This window comes from Halichoerus grypus, chromosome 4 (genome assembly GCF_964656455.1).
Source record: "Halichoerus grypus chromosome 4, mHalGry1.hap1.1, whole genome shotgun sequence".
Taxonomy (NCBI): domain Eukaryota; kingdom Metazoa; phylum Chordata; class Mammalia; order Carnivora; family Phocidae; genus Halichoerus; species Halichoerus grypus.
Window position 1 is genome coordinate 149760449 of NC_135715.1, and position 20516 is coordinate 149780964.

The 20516-nt window shown below is 34.3% G+C and overlaps 1 protein-coding gene across 8 annotated transcripts in view; it reads right to left on the reverse strand.

Annotated features, from left to right (window-relative positions):
* Positions 1–20516, reverse strand: part of COL5A2 (collagen type V alpha 2 chain) — a 516164-nt gene that overhangs the window by 341471 nt on the left and 154177 nt on the right. The window lies entirely within an intron of this gene.

Below are 20516 nucleotides of genomic sequence, written 5' to 3' on the forward strand. Positions count from 1 at the left end.
AACTTTACTGTAAGAACAAACAGACTGAAATAAGTTCATTGCCAATTTGCCTCTAATTAGCAATGCCAATTTAGCATAGTATGTGTGCCCCTGGAACTCAGTCTTCCATCTCTCTGACACTATTTCAAAATCTTCAAATCCTTTTTATAGAAAAACACAAAAAGAAGCTGATTCCAGCTGTGACTTCATTCCATATGTCTAAAGATACTATAATTGTCCAGTCTTGGGCCTGGCAACATCTGTATTTATTCTTTAGTCCAACACTTTTTTAAAAATTAACTGTAAACTGAAAGAAAACTAATAACTAATGGGACTAGACCATGTTCCATTTCATAGTAGCTGCAAATTTTCCTATTTTAAGGGTTCTGACACATTTCTGTTTACTCATTTTTTTAATCAGCTCAATTACTTTCTACAGTCTAACTAACATCTCTACTTAAATTTTACAAGACTCTCATTTCTTCCCTTAGAGAGAATGTGAGTCATTGTCAAAGCACTGTCTGTATAATGTCTGATGGCTGATGGGATGGGTTCATGATTTGAGGAATGCTGTTTATAACAGAGAGATTTAAAGTTGGATTCTCCTGGACAACAGTGATACAAACAAATTCTTCCTTAATCAACAAAAAAGATTAGTCATAAAGTGGTAACTGGATTTTTCAGTAACTACTTCTTACCCTTCCATTCTTGTAACTTCTCTTTGATCTACTATTCCTAGAATGTCAAAAGAAATAAACTTTCAAGTGCCTTTACTTTATACGAAAATTCACTCAATATTTCTCAGTTACAGGGGCAAGACATGCTTTTCAAGGCATGCAGGGCCTTCATACAACAATAGCTCCCAACTGCCTTCCTGCTGTTAAGTCCTTAAAAAACATTCTGTCCACTTAATTTTCACCCTTCTCAGCCACATTTTTCATGCTTCCCATCCTTGGTAGGCATTTTACTCTATTCAACTGTATTAATCAGACTAAATCAGGCCTCCCCTTGGGCACATCTCCTAATTACAAGTTACCATGACAATCAATCCTCTATAATTACCAACAAGTCATTATTGTGGTTTCTTTTCAAAGATCTACCCTTCCTGCAGAAGAGTTAAGTTGTTCCTAGATAAGGCTGATCTTAACCTAGGTAGAGTAGGTAATGTGCTATGAAAGAGTAAGACATGATCTAAGGAATATCGGGAAGATTCTAGAAAAAAAAAAATCCCTTTAAAATTCTTCATACAAAGCTTCCCTTTTAAAATATGAATATTCTGGGAGAGTTATGCTATGGGCTGAATGTTTGTGTCTGTTCCAAAATTCACATGTTGAAAATCCTAATCCCCAATGTGATGATATTTGGAGATGGAGCCACTGGGAGGTAATTAGGTCATGAGGGGTGGAGCCCTCATGATGGGATTAGTGCCCTTGTAAGAAGAGACACAGACAGGTTGGTTCCTCTCTCCGGTCTCTACCAGGTGAAGATACAATGAGAAGATGACCTTCTGCAAACAGGAAAAGGACCTTCCCTAAGAACCTGCCCCTGCTGGCATGCTGATCTAGAACTTTTAGAAATAAACGTTTAAGCCACCCAGCCTATGCTATTCTGTTATAATAACCCAGACTAACCTAGATGGGTTAACTCAGCAAACTATTCACATGACAGAGTCAGAGATTTATAAAATACTTTCACCTCTATATGCTTATTAAGACACAAAGTATGAGAGGCAGGATGGAGTAGGAAAAAGGTATGTAATAAAATGAAGCACAGCTCACTGAAGGCTAATTCTACCTAATTAAAAATTGTTCCTGTCCCAGGGAGTCACATTTTGCTCAAGGCAAAATAAATATTCTAAATTAGATTGAACAATAACTAGTCTTGATTTACACATTTTATTTTAATTCATTTTAGGTTTGTCTTTTCATGAGATGGTTTATAGAAGCTCCAGAATTTGTGTTATTTTCTTAGAGTACAATGCTCATTATTGAAACTTCCACAAAGCTCTTTACATAAAAAACAGATACCAGAGAAATATCTGTGTCACTAGAAGCATAATCTTCTAAAAGAATTTCAAAGTCAATAAAACTACCTCCAGATGATGCTACAAGAATAATTCAATTTAAATAAAAGATGAAAGACTGTCAAAAAGTGCCAGATTTTGAGAAGTTCTGTGTCATACTTCATTGCACACTTTTTAATGTCATTTAAAATTTTTTTCACACTTATCATGATCCTCTGAACAAGGATGATTTTTACATTATGAATTAATGAAATAAATGAAATAAAATTTATAAAGAAAAGCATAGTGTAGATATATGCTGGAAAGCAATGAAAGAATTTTCATCTATTAATAATTTACCAAGGTCACATCACAATTTGTAGGCCAAATTTTAATCTCTCATTTTCCATTTTTAAAAACCACCCCTATGCATGTACTTGGAATCCATAACATAAAAATTATAAGCTTCAATAAATTCCATAAACTCAGGGCACCTGGGTGGCTTAGTCGGTTAAGCATGTGACTTCAGCTAGGGTCAAGATCTCGGACTCCTGGGATTGAGCCTTGTTTCGGGCTCAGCAGGGATTCTTCTCATCCCTTTTTCTCCTCCCCCCTACTCATGCTTGTTCTTTCTCTCAAATAAATAAATAAAATCTTAAAAAATAAATAAACTCCATAAGCTCTCCTTTTGGTCTTCAACTTAGAAATGCCAGATACAACTTGGAATTTTTTTATCGCTGCTACATAATTTTAGTTAACAGTCTTAGGAAAACATAGCTGACAGTTCACATTTCCAAATGAAATTTGGAACAAAGATAGCATAGAAAGCCATTCTTAAGAAGCTACTGGCTAATTTCACAATTTTGCATGAGAAGTGGTAGCTACATTTTTTTTGTTGGTATTTAGAATATACCATTTATAAAGAATGTATATAAAGTACTAGATAAGAATCAAAATATTTGAGGGAGAGTAGAAACCAAGATGCCTTTATTCAGAATATAGAAAACCTTATTACCCTTGGACCTAATTTCTCAGTATTAGTTTTGCTAAACTTCAATAAAGTTTAAACAATTTATAGATATTTTCTTAATGGTAAATATACTAGATGAAAAAGCTGAAGCATATGACCTCAAATTATTATCTCAAACTCCCATTCCAAGTTTGTTCTTTCTAAAATTTTCCTCCTTGATTGAGTATCCCCTATGGTACACACAGTCAGTTTGGAAAGCACTAGTGTAAAGAAATGGGCTTTGAAGATACTTCCAATCCTGGCTCTGCCACTTTTGAGCATGAGCAAGTTAATTATTTCAGATGTAGTCCCTCCATGGGGCTAAAAATTCCTGTCATAAAAGTATTGTTAAGAATAAGTAAGATAACTTTTTGAGGAACCTCCATACTGTTTTCCACAGTGGTTATACCAGTTTGCATTCCCACCAATAGTGTAGGAAGGTTCCTCTTTCCCCACATTCTCATCAACACCTGTTGTTTCTTGTGTTGTTGGTTTCAGCCATTCTGACAGATGTGAGATGACATCTCATTGTAGTTTTGACTTGTATTTCCCTGATGATCAGTGATGTTGAGCATCTTTACATGCGTCTTTGGCCATTGGTATGTCGTCTTTGGAGAAACGTTTGTTCATGTCTTCTGCCCATTTTTTAATTGGATTATTCATATTTTGGGTGTTGAGTTGTACAAATTCTTTATATATTTTGGAACTAACCCTTTATCAGTTCAGTCATTTGCAAATATCTTCTCCCATTCCATAGGTTACCTGTCAGTTTTGTTGATTGTTTCCTTTGCTGTGCAGAAGCTTTTTATTTTGATGAAGTACCAATAGTTTATTTTTGCTTTTGTTTCCCTTGCCTCAGGAGGGAATTTAAATAAAAACTTTAAAAAAAAAAAAGAATAAGATAATTATGTAAGTGTTCCTCTCGTAGATCCTGGTGTATAAAAGACAATCACTAAACAGTAGTTTTCTTCCTTTTTAATTCAATTATTCAACAAACCTTTATTGACCAGTTATAAATACTGGTGCTGGATGCTGGGGATACAAAGACAGCCAAGACTCCATGTTCCATTCAAGCCCATGGTTTAACAGGGGAGAAGGATATATAAACAAATATTAGCAATACAGTAGGAATATTTCAATACTAGAGACTTATTTATCCATTCAACTAGTTATTATGTGAGCATTACATCAGGCATTCTACTTGGTACTGGAAATCCAAAGGTAAAATTTAATCCCATCTGGGAAGGCTATCAATTGTAGATTCTATTTCTTTACTATCTAGAAGGATTCATATTTTCTCTTTCATGCATGTCAGTTTTGTTAGCTTGAGTTTTTAAGGAACTTGTTTATCTAAATTCCTTAATGTGTTAGCCTAAATTAGCTTATATTTCCTTCCCATCATTTTAATGTCTGTAAGATCAATGGTGATGTCCCCCTCTTTCATTTCAATATTGGACATTTGTGCTTTCTTTCTCTTTTCCTTGATTAATCACACAGAAGGCTTATCCATTTTATTAATATTTTATAAAAATTGAATTTTGGCTTTTTAATTTGCTCTATTACATATTTTTTCTATTTTATTAATTTCTACTCTTATCCTCATTGTCTTTTATTTTACTTTCTTTGAATTTAATTTGTTTAATGATTTTAAGATGAATCATTGATTTAAGCCCTTCTTCTATAATAAATTTACTCAAGATTATGAGTTCACCTCTGAGGAGGACTTTAGCTGCATTCCACAAATTTTAATATGTTCCATTTTCATTAGCATTCAGTTTGAAATGTTTTCTAATCTCTATGGCAATTCTTCTCTAAACCCTTGTATTATTCACAATGGTATTTATTAATTTCCAAACACTTGAAAATTTTCTAGTTGGCATTTAGTCATTGATTTTTAGGAAAATTAAACTGTCTCCAATGAACATATTCTGATGTTGAACATCTCTTCTTTCTTGCATTATTTTCAATTAATTGTGTAGTTTTTATTATTTCATTTTCTTCCTATTAGCTATTTAGTTACACATTCTCTTTACTATTAAATTGTACTCTACAACTACAATATGCGTCCTTGATTCCTTTAAGTCTAACAGTATTTTTACCATTTTTAGACAATGTGTGGACTTTAGAATAATTGTACTCCCTTACCCCTTGCTATATTTTGTGCTCTCTTTGTTACATGTTTTAAAACCAGTGGGATAGTAGCACTGATTAATACAATCAATAGCATTTGGATGCATCCATATGTTTACTCTTTCCATAGATTTTCATTCCTTTTTACATTTTTATGCTTCCAGGTAGAATTAGTTTCCTTCTGTATGAAGTACTTCATTACTACTTTTAGTACAGATCTTCTGAAGATAAATTCTTTCAGTCTTTGTTTACCTAAAAATATTTATTCATCCTTTTTGAAGGATATTATTTTGTAGACTGACATATGTGTGTGTGCCTATATATATATATATATATATATATATATATATACACAATATTACATACTTTTTTGCATTGAGTTGTAATTACAGTATCTTCTGTCTTCCATTGTTTCTGTTGAACAGTCAACTATAAGATACTGTGGCTCATTTGGCAATAAAACCTCTCCTAGTCTGATTTAATGATTTTTTTTGCTATGATCTTTCAGCACTTTTACTATGATCTGCTTAGATGTTTTTTTCCTCCATATTTATCCTGCTCAGAGTTCACAGTACCTCTTGAATATATAGCTTGACTTCTTTAATACGTTTTAGAAATTTCTCAGCCATTATCTCCTCAAATATTGGGTCTGCCCCATTCTCTTTCTTCTTACAGAACTCCAATTACACATATGTCAGATCTCTGCACATTATCTCATATGTCTCTTACATTCTTTTCTACATTTTCTATTCTTTTGTTTCTGTGATTCTGTCTGAACATTTTCTTATTCTCCATATACCAAATTACTAATTCTCTCTAGTTGCACCAAATGCTAGCAAGCTGCCCATTAAGTTCTTAGTTTCAGATATTTGAGTTCCAGAATTTCTATTTGATTTTTTTTTTTTTTTTTTTTACAATTGATAGTTCTCTGCCAAAATTCTTCTTTCTTGACTATTAATCATAGTTATTTTAAGGTCTGGGAAACACCAGTATCTGAACCTCCTGATAATGTATTTCTATCATCCTTGATTTAGGTCAATTCTTTTATTTCTGTATGAATGAACTGGGTTTTTATTGGGTAAAAGATCCTGAAGACTGTAAAAATAATTTGAAGATCTGGGTGATATTACCTTTCTCCAAAGAATCTACTTTTGCTTTTGTCAAGCACAAAGGCCAAGAGAAGTTTGCTTTAATCAAATCAGAGATCAGGATGATTTGAAACTGGCCTTCAGTTCCCGGCCTTCAGGGTTAGTCTAATTCTGGTTTACCCTTATTCTAGGAAGCAGCCCTTTGAGAGTCCCAACTGAAAAGGAAGCCTATTTAAATGGAGTCTACTTCCTTGACAAATCCTTAACTCCAATTTTTATTCCTGTATCTCCATATCATTCAAAGAAGCTCTCCTCAGCTTTTCAGTCTTCCAACCCCTGGTTTCACTTTTGAAATCTACAATTTCCTTGAAGGTGAAAGTATCTCCAAATGCTGGGCTCATTTTGTTAGTTTCCCTCTTCTTTCAGATCTTGGCTTAGAAATACTAGGTAGCTGATACCTTCTATGGCATGTTCTTTTCTTCTTAAAATTTTATCCAGACTTTATAATCATCCTCAGTAGAACTGGTTTTAAGTAACCTAGTCAACCTCATGCACATTAATGGAAACTCTGACTCATGCTATTTTTAATTTTTTTAATCTATTGGCTTTTGACTGCTCTTTTCCTTCTACATTGTGTCACTTAAATTTTCAACCTTAAAAAATATTTTTAGCCAGACTTAATTAGTGCATCCATCCTAGGCTCAGGTAGCTCAGAAAGTCTATCTCAGGAATACAATCTGAAAAAAAAAGAGAAAAAAAGAAAAACCACAATCCAGCAAAAATACTCTAGCATCTAAGATATCTGTAAATGTTGACATATCCTCAAATTATCTCCCCTAATTTTTACTTTCTTAGCATATCCACCATTGTGGGAATTCTGGGTGATTCACCTGTTATTGGACTCTAGTGCTCTGGGGTTATGATGCCTGGCAGACACCACAGCTACCAGTTACTAGCTCCGGTAGGGACTTGATACATCCCAGAAAGCATATATTTCCACTTGAACTATTCCACAATTTACCCCCCCCAAAAAATCATTAACACTAGAATGAGTAGTATGTTTCCTTTAATGGTCAACAACCACTGTTCAAGGGAAACAGAAAAAGAGCCCTAGAGATACATGATACAAGCATAAAGTAAGGGTCATTAGAAAGAAAACTTACAACTGGAGAAAACATCAGATTGCACAAGACACCAAGAGTGCTTATAATCCCACAGAACAGAGTAACTGAACTGGGCACAGCTAGATTCATCCTATAAAGTAAAGAACCCTGCCCTTGTATCATTGTCAAGTGGTATGGTTGCAAGATAAACTCCAAGTGGACTGTGTAACAATGGGAGCTTCCCGGCTGAAAGAATGTTTAAAAATAATTGGAGCATCTGGAGCTCAGATAAGGTGTTAATTATTAGCAACATAGCAGGTGTTAGTGAGAGATTCTTGTTATCCTCATGTTGAACAAGCATGTTCCTGCTGAGCCAAGTTTTTGCAAAGCCATCAAAAAGGAGGAGAGAGAGCGAGCCACCACGGTAATTTCCAGGGCAAGCCAAGAGGCAAGATTTATCTTTTCTCAGTTTTAGCCCTAGCTAGCCATGCCATTATGTGTGTTGTTTAGACACTTGGCTCCCATCAGTTTCAGTCTCCTCATCAGTACACTAGAGATAATAGAGGTGAGACTGGATAAATTCAATGCCAGCTCTGGTATTAGGACACTGTTTTCTAATTATGCACAAAGTGTTTCCAAGCTCAAGTTTTGCATAACACAATTTTTCTTTCTCTAATCCACTTAGATCAGTGGGCTCTCAGCCTTGGATGCACATCAGAATCACTAAGATGTACTTGTTTTTCATTTTTATTACAAACTATGTCAAACATATATAAGTAATCAGAAGAGTACATTAATGCTCATGTACCATTATCTGACTACAACAATTATCAATATTTGGCCATTCTTATTTTATCCATATCTTCGGCCACTCCCCAATCCATCCCCAATTATCATTATTCTTAATAGTTATAAGGTATAATTTACATACATTGAAGTACAAAAATCTTGGAAGTACAACTTTGATAAATGAGTACAACTATATAATTCACATCCCTACCACAAGACAGAATATTTCCACCTGCCCAGAAAGTTCCCACGTTTGGAACTGCTTTAGAACTTCATATAAATGGAAACATAGAGTTTCTATTATTTTGTCCAGCTCTGTTTGCTTAACATAAAAACATGGAATTAATGTTTTTTAAGATATATTCCAACGTATTATATTTCTGGAAACATTATTTCACAAATAAAATGAAGAAATCGTAGGCTCCATCTCTGAGACAACATCTCAAACACTAATAGAAGTTGACTATGTTGAGAAATATCCAAGGCCATCAAAAAGCTAAAATCTAAAAAATTAGTTTTAGTGCATATTTCTACCACCAATTATAATCTTATCCTTGCACTTCACTTTAGTCTAAAATCAAGTTCTTCCCCCTGCTATATTCCACCAGAAAATGCACTCCTTGAGGGTCTTGGAAGATAATACCTATGTGGAAAAATTTCTATAATTAAACACGATTGACCCAGCTCTGACCCATAGCCACATGACTAGGAAAATTGTTTTAAAAATGGCTTAGACTGGATTACATATATCTTAAAGGCCACTCGTGTATGGTGTAATTCAAATACAAGAAATAGCTATTAATTTGTTAACACAGCCTCTAAGGTGTAGGAAATGTACCAATGATGCATGCAAGATCTTAACAATGTTCAGACAAGAGCCCATAGATAAATCATCACAAAAGCAAGAAAGATGGAGCTATAATTTATATAGGTTGAAGAAACTGGAAGAATCATTTCCTTAAACTCAAAAGGGACAGAACTGTAATTGGCTTACCAGTTTCAACCCAAACATCTATTGAATATGTATTAATTTGTACTGTTTCTGCTGGCCAAGTTCTTCCCAAGCAGGAAATGCATTTGAAAATCTGTTAATGGCTATACCTTAAGAGGGTGTTTTAAGATAATACCTCCTTTTCAAGAAAAATGTTTAATGTTTTTCAACCACTATTAGGTTGTGGCTTCAAGTAAGTATTCAAACTCTATCTCTGTAAAAGTTTTCTTATAAAATGTTACTTAGAAGGTAAATAGTTGTAGGAAGTGCATGGTAAAAAGAAACTGCAAGGTTTTTCAATCCTTTGCCTTGAACTGGGAAAGTGTAACAATAAGGAGGAGGTGGAGGGAAATGTTTACATCACTCAAAACATAGCTACAGCTGTTTTGCATCAAAGGAAATGTTTTTAAAACGTGCTAAAAGCTAGTTCAAAATACCTAAAAAAGAGATTCACTACGCATTGAAAGGGACATCCACCTTCCTCAAAACTTAGTTTCCTAAACGATTATGTTACTTTGGCATTGTATTTATGTGATCATGATCTAACATTATAATCACAAAAGATAAGACTCTGCTTTTTAAAAATCCAAAAGCCTCCACAGCAGCTGTGTATGATTAAGAATGTAAATAGGCTCAAGAGACTGATTCCATTTCCAGGTTCTCTGTTTATGAATCACCTACCCGGAGACATAATTTTAATGGAAACAGAATTTCTTTCTAAAGCAACAAATAAATTAACTTTCAGGAACCTCGCAGCAAGGCACTTCTTTACTAGTACTATTGCACTGAACAAAAGCAGACTCCCATTTTCTTTGCTTTAAGACATCTGTAACAGTTGACATGTCAGGAAATGAGGGTTTCTCTGTTTTTCATTTTCTAGGAAAAGAATAATATTAAGGTGCCTTTTCAGCCACAGCAACTTAAACTCCAGATCTTGTTATGGCAAATGAAAGATCTGTCACTGAGGATGGGTACAATACTTAAAAAAAAAAAAAAAAAGATTTTATTTATTTATTTATTAGAGAGAGAGAGTAAGAGACAGCATGAGAGGCTAGAGGGTCAGAGGGAACAGCAGACTCCCCGCTGAGCAGGGAGCCTGATGTGGGACTCAGTCCTAGGACTCCAGGATCATGACCTGAGCCAAAGGCAGTTGCTTAACCAACTGAGCCACCCAGGGGTCCCTGGGTACAGTACTTTTGATGGTGAAACTAGAATGCATTACTTAAGGCTGTTCAAGCCAAGATTGGGTTGGCTGCATCTGTTAACCTGGCCCATTAAACTGTTAATCTTGACCCTGATTGATGTGCTTGATTTACAGTTCAAGATGAAATCCACTCAAATGACTGTGGTGTAAAAAACTGTGCTATATTATTTAGCCAATTATTTAGCCCAAGGGACCCACTTCAAGTCTGAAAGCCATTATTCTTTCTGAGTAAAGGACAATGGGAAGTGAATACAAATCTAAGAAAAAGTAATACTAAGTTATCTGAAATAAGAGGCTATACCGGACGCTGAAGCTAAAGGTAATTCAACCTCATTGACATTAATATCCTGCTCACTGTACTATAAATTATAGTGCTGACATATGCAATTTTGCTTTTTGCCTCTCCAACAGTGTAATGTTGAAAGTGCATCGATAGCATTGCTATGGAAACAGACTTGGCATGCAACATTTAAATCAGACTTTTAAAAACATCTGTGTCTATCAAAACATCAAGTTATACACCTTAAATGCATATAATTTTTGTAAATTATATCCCAATAAAGCCATTTTTAAAAAAATTTCTGTGACTCCTAATTCTTGATTCTGGTTTGAAGAACACAGGATATAAATTAGAAGAAGAAAAGCAATCCAGAAAATAAAACTCGGTGAATATGGTGACCTTGAATAGTCATTCTTCAATTGTAATATAAACGTATCAAATCAACATTTTTACAGCTTAAACTTATATGATGTTATGTGTCAATTTAATCTCATACAAATTTTTTTTAAAAATAAATTGAGATATTGGGGCGCCTGGGTGGCTCAGTTGGTTAAGCGACTGCCTTCGGCTCAGGTCACGATCCTGGAGTCTCGGGATCGAGTCCCACATCAGGCTCCCTGCTCAACAGGGAGTCTGCTTCTCCCTCTGACCCTCCTCCCTCTCATGCTCTCTGTCTCTCATTGTCTCTCTCACAAATAAATAAAATCTTAAAATAAAAAAATAAAAAAATAAAAAATAAATTGAGATATAATAAAAAAACTTTTTTTTAAATTTTGTTATGTTAATCACCATAGATTACATCATTAGTTTTTGATGTAGTGTTCCATGCTTCATTGTTTGCATATAACACCCAGTGCTCCAATCAATACTTGCCCTCTTTAATACCCATCACCAGGCTAACCCATCCCCCCACCCCCTCCCCTCTAGAACCCTGTTTGTTTCTCAGAGTCCACAGTCTCTCATGGTTCGTCTCCCCCTCCGATTCCCCCCTTCATTTAAATACCATGATTCCTACATACTAATTTATCTTTTTGCCACTAGCCTTAAATACCCTTACATTTTATTGATTTTTATAAATCCACTCAATGCTAGGACATATGCTCTAGTCAATCAGAAATGCAAGCCTAACTGCTCAATTAGCATTGTCCGACTCTGTAAGGAATTCAATGAAATGAGGAAATTATTTTTACTTCTCCTCAATACTTTCTCTGAGAAATCCTAGAAATAAGAGTTAGATCCTACTTCTAGTTGGGAGGTGATATGGGAAACCTTAAGAAATAACAAAAATTCAGATTGAAATTATGACTTAAATCCTTAAAAATTATTTATTTCATCCTAAAAAATAGAATTCTCTTAATGCAAAAAATAAAAACACAACCTTTACAACACCCCTTTATAAAACTAAATTTATTTGTGACATAATTATTAGTGAATTATTTTTTCAAGTGGCTTTCATAAATGAAATTACTGAAGCTTTACTATTTATTTATGAAACCATGCAAGCAGACTAGAAAACCTAAAGAATATCATACAAATTTTCTATCCACTTCCGAACTGCACTTTAATGAGAACTTTAAAATGGCAAAGTACTTAGAATTTGTTTGTTTTAGAATTATATAATTCAGGCTGAAAAAATAAAGAATTATATAATTCAGGCTGAAAAAGTAATTATATAATTCAGGGTGAAAAAATAAAAAATAAAAATATATCAATATCAGGCATTAAGTATAAAAAAGCAATGTGAATGCTACCTTCTTCATTTAGAAGTATGTTTTATTCTGATCCAATAGAAAGATGAGATACATAAAATACTCTCAGAACAAAGCAACAGCCAACAACATTTTTTAAAACATCCACATTTGCCTCAACAAAAAGCATCATTCATTCCCATGTACCTAAGACTGTGATGTCAAGACCAAAAGATGTATGACTTGAGAATCAAACAAATACTAAAACCAGAAGTAGAAAATTTTAACTTAGTTTTATAAAATAGTATTATCCAAAAAACCAAGAGCTACTGAAACACTTCCATCAGTGACTCTAAAAGCTAGACAAAAATAACATGGAATTTATTTTTCGAACATGAGTTTCTCCACATAAACTTTGAACTTGGTTTTACTTTGTGAGGAAAACACTATCTAGATAATTAAATTATTTCCGTTACACTTAATATATACATTAAATTATTCCTGTTTTATTTAACATATACTAGAGCTATCCTTTAGCTATCTGAGTTAGCCATTAATAAAGGCCAAATCACCAATATTAATTACCAATACAGCACTATAATTATACATCTGTATAATTTTTCACTTAAACTTTGCTTCTTAATCTAGAAGCTAAATATCTACAAATCTGAATGATGATTAAATATAAAGACAAATTCAAGGAGACTTTTTGTGTTTACGTAACAAAACAAAATTATGTGAATTACATGGGATTGCATAAATTTTTAGTTAATTGACATATTTTACTGATGCATGTGAAAAGTAACTCACTAACTTTAAGAACATCAGCTATTATGATACCTATCTAAATTTTTACTATGCAGATCAAAGGTCATATTTTATCACCTTGAAGTAACATAAATCAAAACTTTACCATAAATCAAAACATGTATCAAAACTTTAAACATATAATCACTAGTTTTTAATTTAAAAAGATTTTGCATTTGTATTTCCAAACCTTTAGGCATGACTAAATCTGGTCTTACCCATTCTTTCTATTCTCATCACCTAATTACTTCCCCCAGTATCTGTAAGTAAACCATAGCAGAGTCCTTCATGTTCCACAAACCCATCCTACTATGCTCATACCATTCTGCTGCCTAGAAAATCTGCTTTCCTTTTCACTGCCTAGAGAAATTCTCCTCCATCATTCAATGCCTAGCTCCAATATTATCTCCTCTATAAAGTCTTCTGTAGTTTCCCAGAATTATGGGTTGGCTCTTCTGTGCTGCCAAAGATTTTTAATTTGTGCTTCTTTCTTTAAGAGTGGGATCTATCTTAATCCTTTTTGAGGATAGAATAGTACCTGGGGGAGGCCCTTAACAATATCTTTGAAAAAAAGAAAGGAGAAAAGGAAAAAGGGAGGGAAAAAGATTAAAAAAAAAAAAGTAAATAGACATTGCTTGCAGTAACTCTACTTTTTTTTTCTGGAAATCACTGTAATCACATATTGTGTGATTAGAACTCTGTGAACTATTATCAACATAATTCAGTTTTGGAAGTCTTTCAAATATGGTACTTTAATATCTCACAACATAGCAGTGAGAAGGTACATAGGTGTTACACAAACACCTGCCTTTATTACTGCTAATCTTTAGGAAAATAAAAGTTCAGAGTTATTATATAAGTCATAATATCAGTAAGATCTAGTTTGGTTTGTATTATTGGAGTGAATAGCTTCCTAATTAAAGAATAGTTAAAGCTTACAGGGAAGGAAATAAAATCATATGGTTATTAAGGAAGGACTTTAAAGCAGATTCTAACATCTATTTGGGGCAACTGTTTCCCAGGAATGAATTGCTACATGCTAATGGGGTCAAAGACACTACATGATTCCCCAGGGGCCCTTTTCTATTCAAAAGAGCTTTCAAAATACAGTGGGGGAGGAACAAGAGGCTAGGGAACTATTCCTTCGTGCACCAAATGCATTCTCAGAGTACTAACATCTGTTTCAGTTTACATACTTTGAGTATGACTTTATACATGGAATTAAACTTAGGCAACATGCCTAAGAAGCCTGTCTGCAAAAGAACTCCATGTACCATCAACAGCTGGAATTTGTATAGGTCCACATTTTACACAGCCTAATATCCTGTGAGCCACCAAATGACCCCAGTCTCAAAACCTAAATGTCAAAGAACAGCTCCTAATGCTCATGAACATTTTATAGTTAAAAGGGATAAGAAAGTAAAGGAAAAGGAATCTGATTCTAAAACAACATATAGTGCTAGAATTTAAAGAGATGCTTCTGTAAATAAAGACAAAGATCTAAAAATCTTTTCGAATTTCTTTATATTAAGACATGCTTACTCAATAACATTTCCCTAGTTTTGTTAGACATTAAAAATATTTTTCATGTGCTAATAGACAATTATAATTTCTTGTAAACTGAAATATGATACAAACTCTGCAAAACTAATGATGTTCCTTTGCTGCCACCATGTGGTATATCTATATTTTTGCAGCCATAGTTTAAGTTTGTAAATAATAATTTTTATACCTAGTTCTGAAGTCTTCATCATCAGTTCAAATCGCTGGTATGCAAATACTATCAAAAACTTGAGGAACATAGTGTCTGTTCCCAGATAAGTTACATACCTATGGATCATCAACCAATAAGTAGTAACTAGGATCCCACAATGCAGGAAGCATTGCATTATGATATCTGGAAGAACAACATACTGTCTTATTCACAAAGAGCTTACATCTGTTAACATCAAAACACTGACAGATCTCTGAAAATGGTAAAACATTGGTGAAAGAAACTGAAGACAATGTAAACAAATGGGAAGACATTCCATACTCATGGATTATAAGAACATATATTGTTAAATGTCAATACTACCTGAAGTACTCTACAGATCTAATGCAATCCCTTTCAAAATACCAACAGCATTTTTCACAGTACTAGAAAAAACAATACTAAAATTTCTATGGAACCACAAAAGACCCCAAATAGCCAAAGGAATCTTGAGAAAGAAGAACAGATGGAGTTATCATGATCCCAGATTTCAAAATACACTATAAAAAGTGGATGGTATTTTGATAGGGATTGCATTGAATGTGTAGATTGTTCTAGGTAGCATTGACATCTTCACAATATTTGTTCTTCCAATCCATGAGCATGGAACATTTTTCCATTTCTTTGTGTCTTCCTCAATTTCTTTCATGAGTATTTTATAGTTTTCTGAGTACAGATTCTTTGCCTCTTTGGTTAGATTTATTCCTAGGTATCTTATGGGTTTCGGTGCAATTGTAAATGGGATCGACTCCTTAATTTCTCTTTCTTCTGTCTTGTTGTTGGTGTATAGGAATGCCACTGATTTCTGTGCATTGATTTTATATCCTGCCACTTTACTGAATTCCTGTATGAGTTCTAGCAGGGCGGGGATGCGGAGAAAGGGGAACCCTCCTACACTGTTGGTGGGAACGCAAGCTGGTGCAGCCACTCTGGAAAACAGTATGGAGGTTCCTCAAAAAGTTGAAAATAGAGCTACCATATGATCCAGCAATTGCACTACTGGGTATTTACCCCAAAGATACAAATGTAGGGATCTGAAGGGATACGTGCACCCTGATGTTTATAGCAGCAATGTCCACAATAGCCAAACTGTGGAAAGAGCCAAGATGTCCAATGACAGATGAATGGATAAAGAAGATGTGGTATATATATACAATGGAATATTAGGCAGCCATCAAAAGGAGTGAAATCTTGCCATTTGCAACGACGTGGATGGAACTGGAGTGTTATGCTGAGCAAAATAAGTCAATCAGAGAAAGATATGTATCCTATGACCTCACTGATATGAGGAATTCTTAATCTCAGGAAACAAACTGAAGGTTGCTGGAGTGGTGGGGGGTGGGAGGAATAGGGCAGCTGGGTGATAGACATTGGGGAGGGTATGTGCTATGGTGAGCGCTGTGAATTGTGCAAGACTGTTGAATCACAGATTTGTACCTCTGAAACAAATAATACATTATATGTTAAAAAAAAAAAAGAAGAAGAAGAAGATAGCAGGAGGGGAAGAATGAAGGGGGGACATCGGAGGGGGAGATGAACCATAAGAGACAATGGACTCTGAAAAACAAACTGAGGGTTCTAGAGGGGAGGGGGGTGGGAGGATGGGTTAGTCTGGTGATTAGTATTAAAGAGGGCACGTTCTGCATGGAGCACTGGGTGTTATACGCAAACAATGAATCATGGAACACTACATCAAAAACTAATGATGTAATGTATGGTGATTAACATAACATAATAAAAAAAAGAAATATTATAGACAAAAAAAGATACACTATAAAGTGGTAGTAATCAAAACAGGTATGGTACTGGCACAAAAACAAACACATAAATCAATGGAACAAACCAGAGACCCCAAAAATAAACCCACATTTATATGGTCAATTAATCTTTGACAAAAGAGACAATATACAATGGAGAAAAGACAGTCTCTTTAATAAATGGTACTGGGAAAACTGGACAGCTATATGCATAAGAAACTGGGTCGTTTTCTAACACCATACACAAAAACAAACTCAAAATGGATTAAAGACCTAAATGTGAGATCTGAAACCATAAAAATCCTAGAAGAGCGCACAGGCAGTAATTTCTTTGACATTGGCCATAGAAACATATTTCTAAATACGTCTTCTAAAGCAAGGGAAAGTAAAAATGAACTTTTGGGACTACACCAAAAAAAAGAAAAAAAAAAAAAAAGCTTTTGCACAGCAAATGGAACCATCAACAAAACAACCTATTGAGTGGCAGAAGATATACGCAAATGATATATCCAATTAGGGGTTAATATCCAAAATACATAAAGAACTTCTAGAACTTAATACCAAAAAAAAAAAATCTGATTAAAAAGTCAGCAAAGGAAATGAATATTTTTCCAAAAAAGACATACAGATGGCCAAAAGACATATGCAAAGATGCTCAACATGACCAGTCATCAGGGAAGTACAAATCAAAACCACAATGAGATGTCACCTTACATCTGTCAGAATGACTATTAACAAAAAGACAAGAAATAACAAGTGGTGGCAAAGATGTGGAGAAAAAGGAACCCTTGACTACTATTGGTGGGAATAAAAATTGGTACAGCCACTGTGTAAAATAGTATGGAGGTTCCCCCAAAATATTTTTTAAATTATATACTATATGATCCAATAACTCTACTACTGGGTATTTACCCAAAGAATGAAAACACTCATTCAAAAAGATACATGCACCCCTATGTTTATTGCAGCATTATTTATTATAGCCAAGATATGGAAGCAGCCCAAGTGTCCATCAATAGATGAATGGATAAAAAAGATGTGGTGTGTTTGTGTGTATATATATATATGCACACACACATATATATATATATATATACATAAATTATATATAAAATTCATATATATATATGAATGTTATGCAGCCATCAAAAAAAGCATGAGATCTTGTCATTTGCAACAACACGGATGGACCTAGAGGGTATTATGCTAAGTGAAATAAGTCAGACTAAGAAAGACAAATACCGTATGATTTCACTCATATGTGGAATCTAAATAACAAAACAAATGAACCAAAAAAAAGCAGAATCAGGCCTTTAAATACAGAGATCTGATGGTTGCCAGAAGAAAGGGGGGGTGGGAGGATAGGTAGAAAAGGTGAAGGGGTGTGGGAGATACAGGCTTCCAGTTATTCAATGAATACATCACAGGAATAAAAGGCACAGCACAGGGAATATAGTCAATGATTTTGTAATAGTATTGTATGGTGACAAATGGTAGCTACACTTGTGGTGAGCACAGCATACGGTATAGTGATGTTGTATATCTGAAATTAATGTCACATTGTGTGTCAACTATACTCAAAAAAAATTTAAACATAGATAAATGAAGTATTAATGTGAGACAACTCAAGAGCTATTATATAATTGGACAGGAATGAGTAGTAAAGAAAATTTTAAGTGCTCTGAGTGGAAAATAGGAGGACACTTGAGAAAGTTCACGGAAAAGAATTAAGTTTTGTGGCTCTTGGAAAAGATTTAGATATACAGAATGAAAGCAAGAAGGCATTTCAGGTGGAAATAACATTAAAAAAAAAAGGTACATGTCTAGAATCCTCAGGAATGCTGGGAGACCACACCCATAGTGAAGTTCAGAGAGGTAAGGAAAAAAACAGATCAGAAACATGTCAGGACAATTTGTGGCAGGCTTTCAAGCCAAGAAGCTTGAATTTTGGCCTAGGTCATGGGGAGTCAGTTTTTGATTTAACATACCGTGCATTTTTCCCCATTGTAGATATAAACCCTCAGCCACAGGAATATCTATGAGTTTATATGAAAATAATTTATTTTCCGAACTGAGAATGATCTAGCAGCTCATATCCTCTACTCACTCACCTTGAGTAAGTGATTGGAAATTACCAGAGCCCTGAAATCAAAGTCAATCTGTAAATCACTGCCAAATCTCCAGGGAGCAAATTTTTTGATAAATAAGTATTATAAAGGATGATGACTGGGCCCAGGGAGATGTGAAACATGCTTCCTAATATTTTATTGAGATCTTCTGTTCTGTTCTGAAAGGATGCTCTGTAGAGAAAGAGAAGAATTTTAACAAAGAAGGGGAAGAAATTTAGGCTCCCAGGCCCCTCTGACAGCAGAGTATAATGTAGTGTGCTGGGGAGAGGCAGAGTCAGATAAAGGAATGAAGGGCTAGGACAATTGCAAGGTGACACTTAAGTCCAGGTAAAAGTAAAAACTCGAACATTTGGGTCTATTTGCTTAAAACAGTGGATGTAAAAATTCAAAAAATAAAATTAAAAGCTTATTGTGGGTCATATACTATTGGATGCTCTCCTGATTTGTTCCTAAAAATTAAGCTACAGAGCACCATAAATAAAGGATTTCCAGAATGAGATTCAAATAAGTTCCTTGATCGTCACCTGTACAAAGCCATAAAGGAAATTTATACATAGCCCTCTTGAGGAAAAAACAGTAATTGCCAAAGAAATACAGTAAAAGTTCATCTTGTAAATGAAAACATTCTCTTAATTTAACATGATATGCACAGATGTTCCTGCCCTCTAAACTATAGCTCTCTACATCGATGTGCAAAGTAGATATGGTTTCCCATTATTCTCAAGCTTTCAAACTGATTCCTGGGACCTAACAACTAATTGTTTCATTCCAGAGCTTTCTGCTCCTTAAATGCTGCTCCTTAGCCATAAGACACAGCTACATTAGATATTCAAGCCTTTTCTTTAATTCTTATATTTTGTAGGTAAGAAAAATTCGTAGGCAGAGTTTTCTCTATATGATAGAAAAGGAACAGGAGGATCTATTCAAATATTAGGATTAAAAGGGATCAACAAAAACAAAGGAATGATATTTCCTTCCATTAATAACAAGGATTAATGGAATATAATGGAAAAAACTCTGAAGTAAGTTTATCTTGTTATTATCATTCTGGCCTCTTAAAAAAGCTTAACTAATTTTCAGTCTTCTTTTATGTTCTAATAAATGCCACTTAAAGAAAACATTTTCTTCTTAATATTGCTTTCTTTGTAGCTTTGATAAGTTAGTGTTCTCGTTATTTATAAATTTTTTTTTTTTAAGATTATTTATTTATTTATTTATTCAACAGAGAGCGCAAGAACACAAGCAGGCGGAGGGGCAGAGGGTGTGAGAGAAGCAGGCTCCCCACTGAGCAGGGAGCCCAACATGGGGCTCCATCCCAGGACCCCAGGATCATGACCTGAGCCCAAGGCAGACACTTAACTGACTGAGCCACCCAGGCGCCCCTCTAATAGTGTTATATTCTATTTTGATTATACTTAACCTTCAATTATTTAGGGAAAATTTAATTTCAAAATGATAATTGGGGTTTTTCTCTTTGTTGTTCTTTTGTCAATTATTTTGTTCTTAATTTCTAATTGTTTCAAACTGTGGTCAGTAAATACAGCCTGCATGATATACGCTTTGGGGAATTTATTTCAATAGTCTTCATGATCTAAATCATGGTCTGCTTTTGTGAATACTACAGTGTGTTTTGGGGAGAAAAAAGTATGTTGTCTGTTGGATAGGTATGTAAATTAGATCAAACTGGCTAATTGTGTTATTGACACATTCTACATCTTTACTTTTTTGTCCACTTGGTCAGTTGATTTGTGATTGCCAATTTCACCTTTAACTCCTATCAGTTTTCTTTCACGTAGTTTGAAGCTTT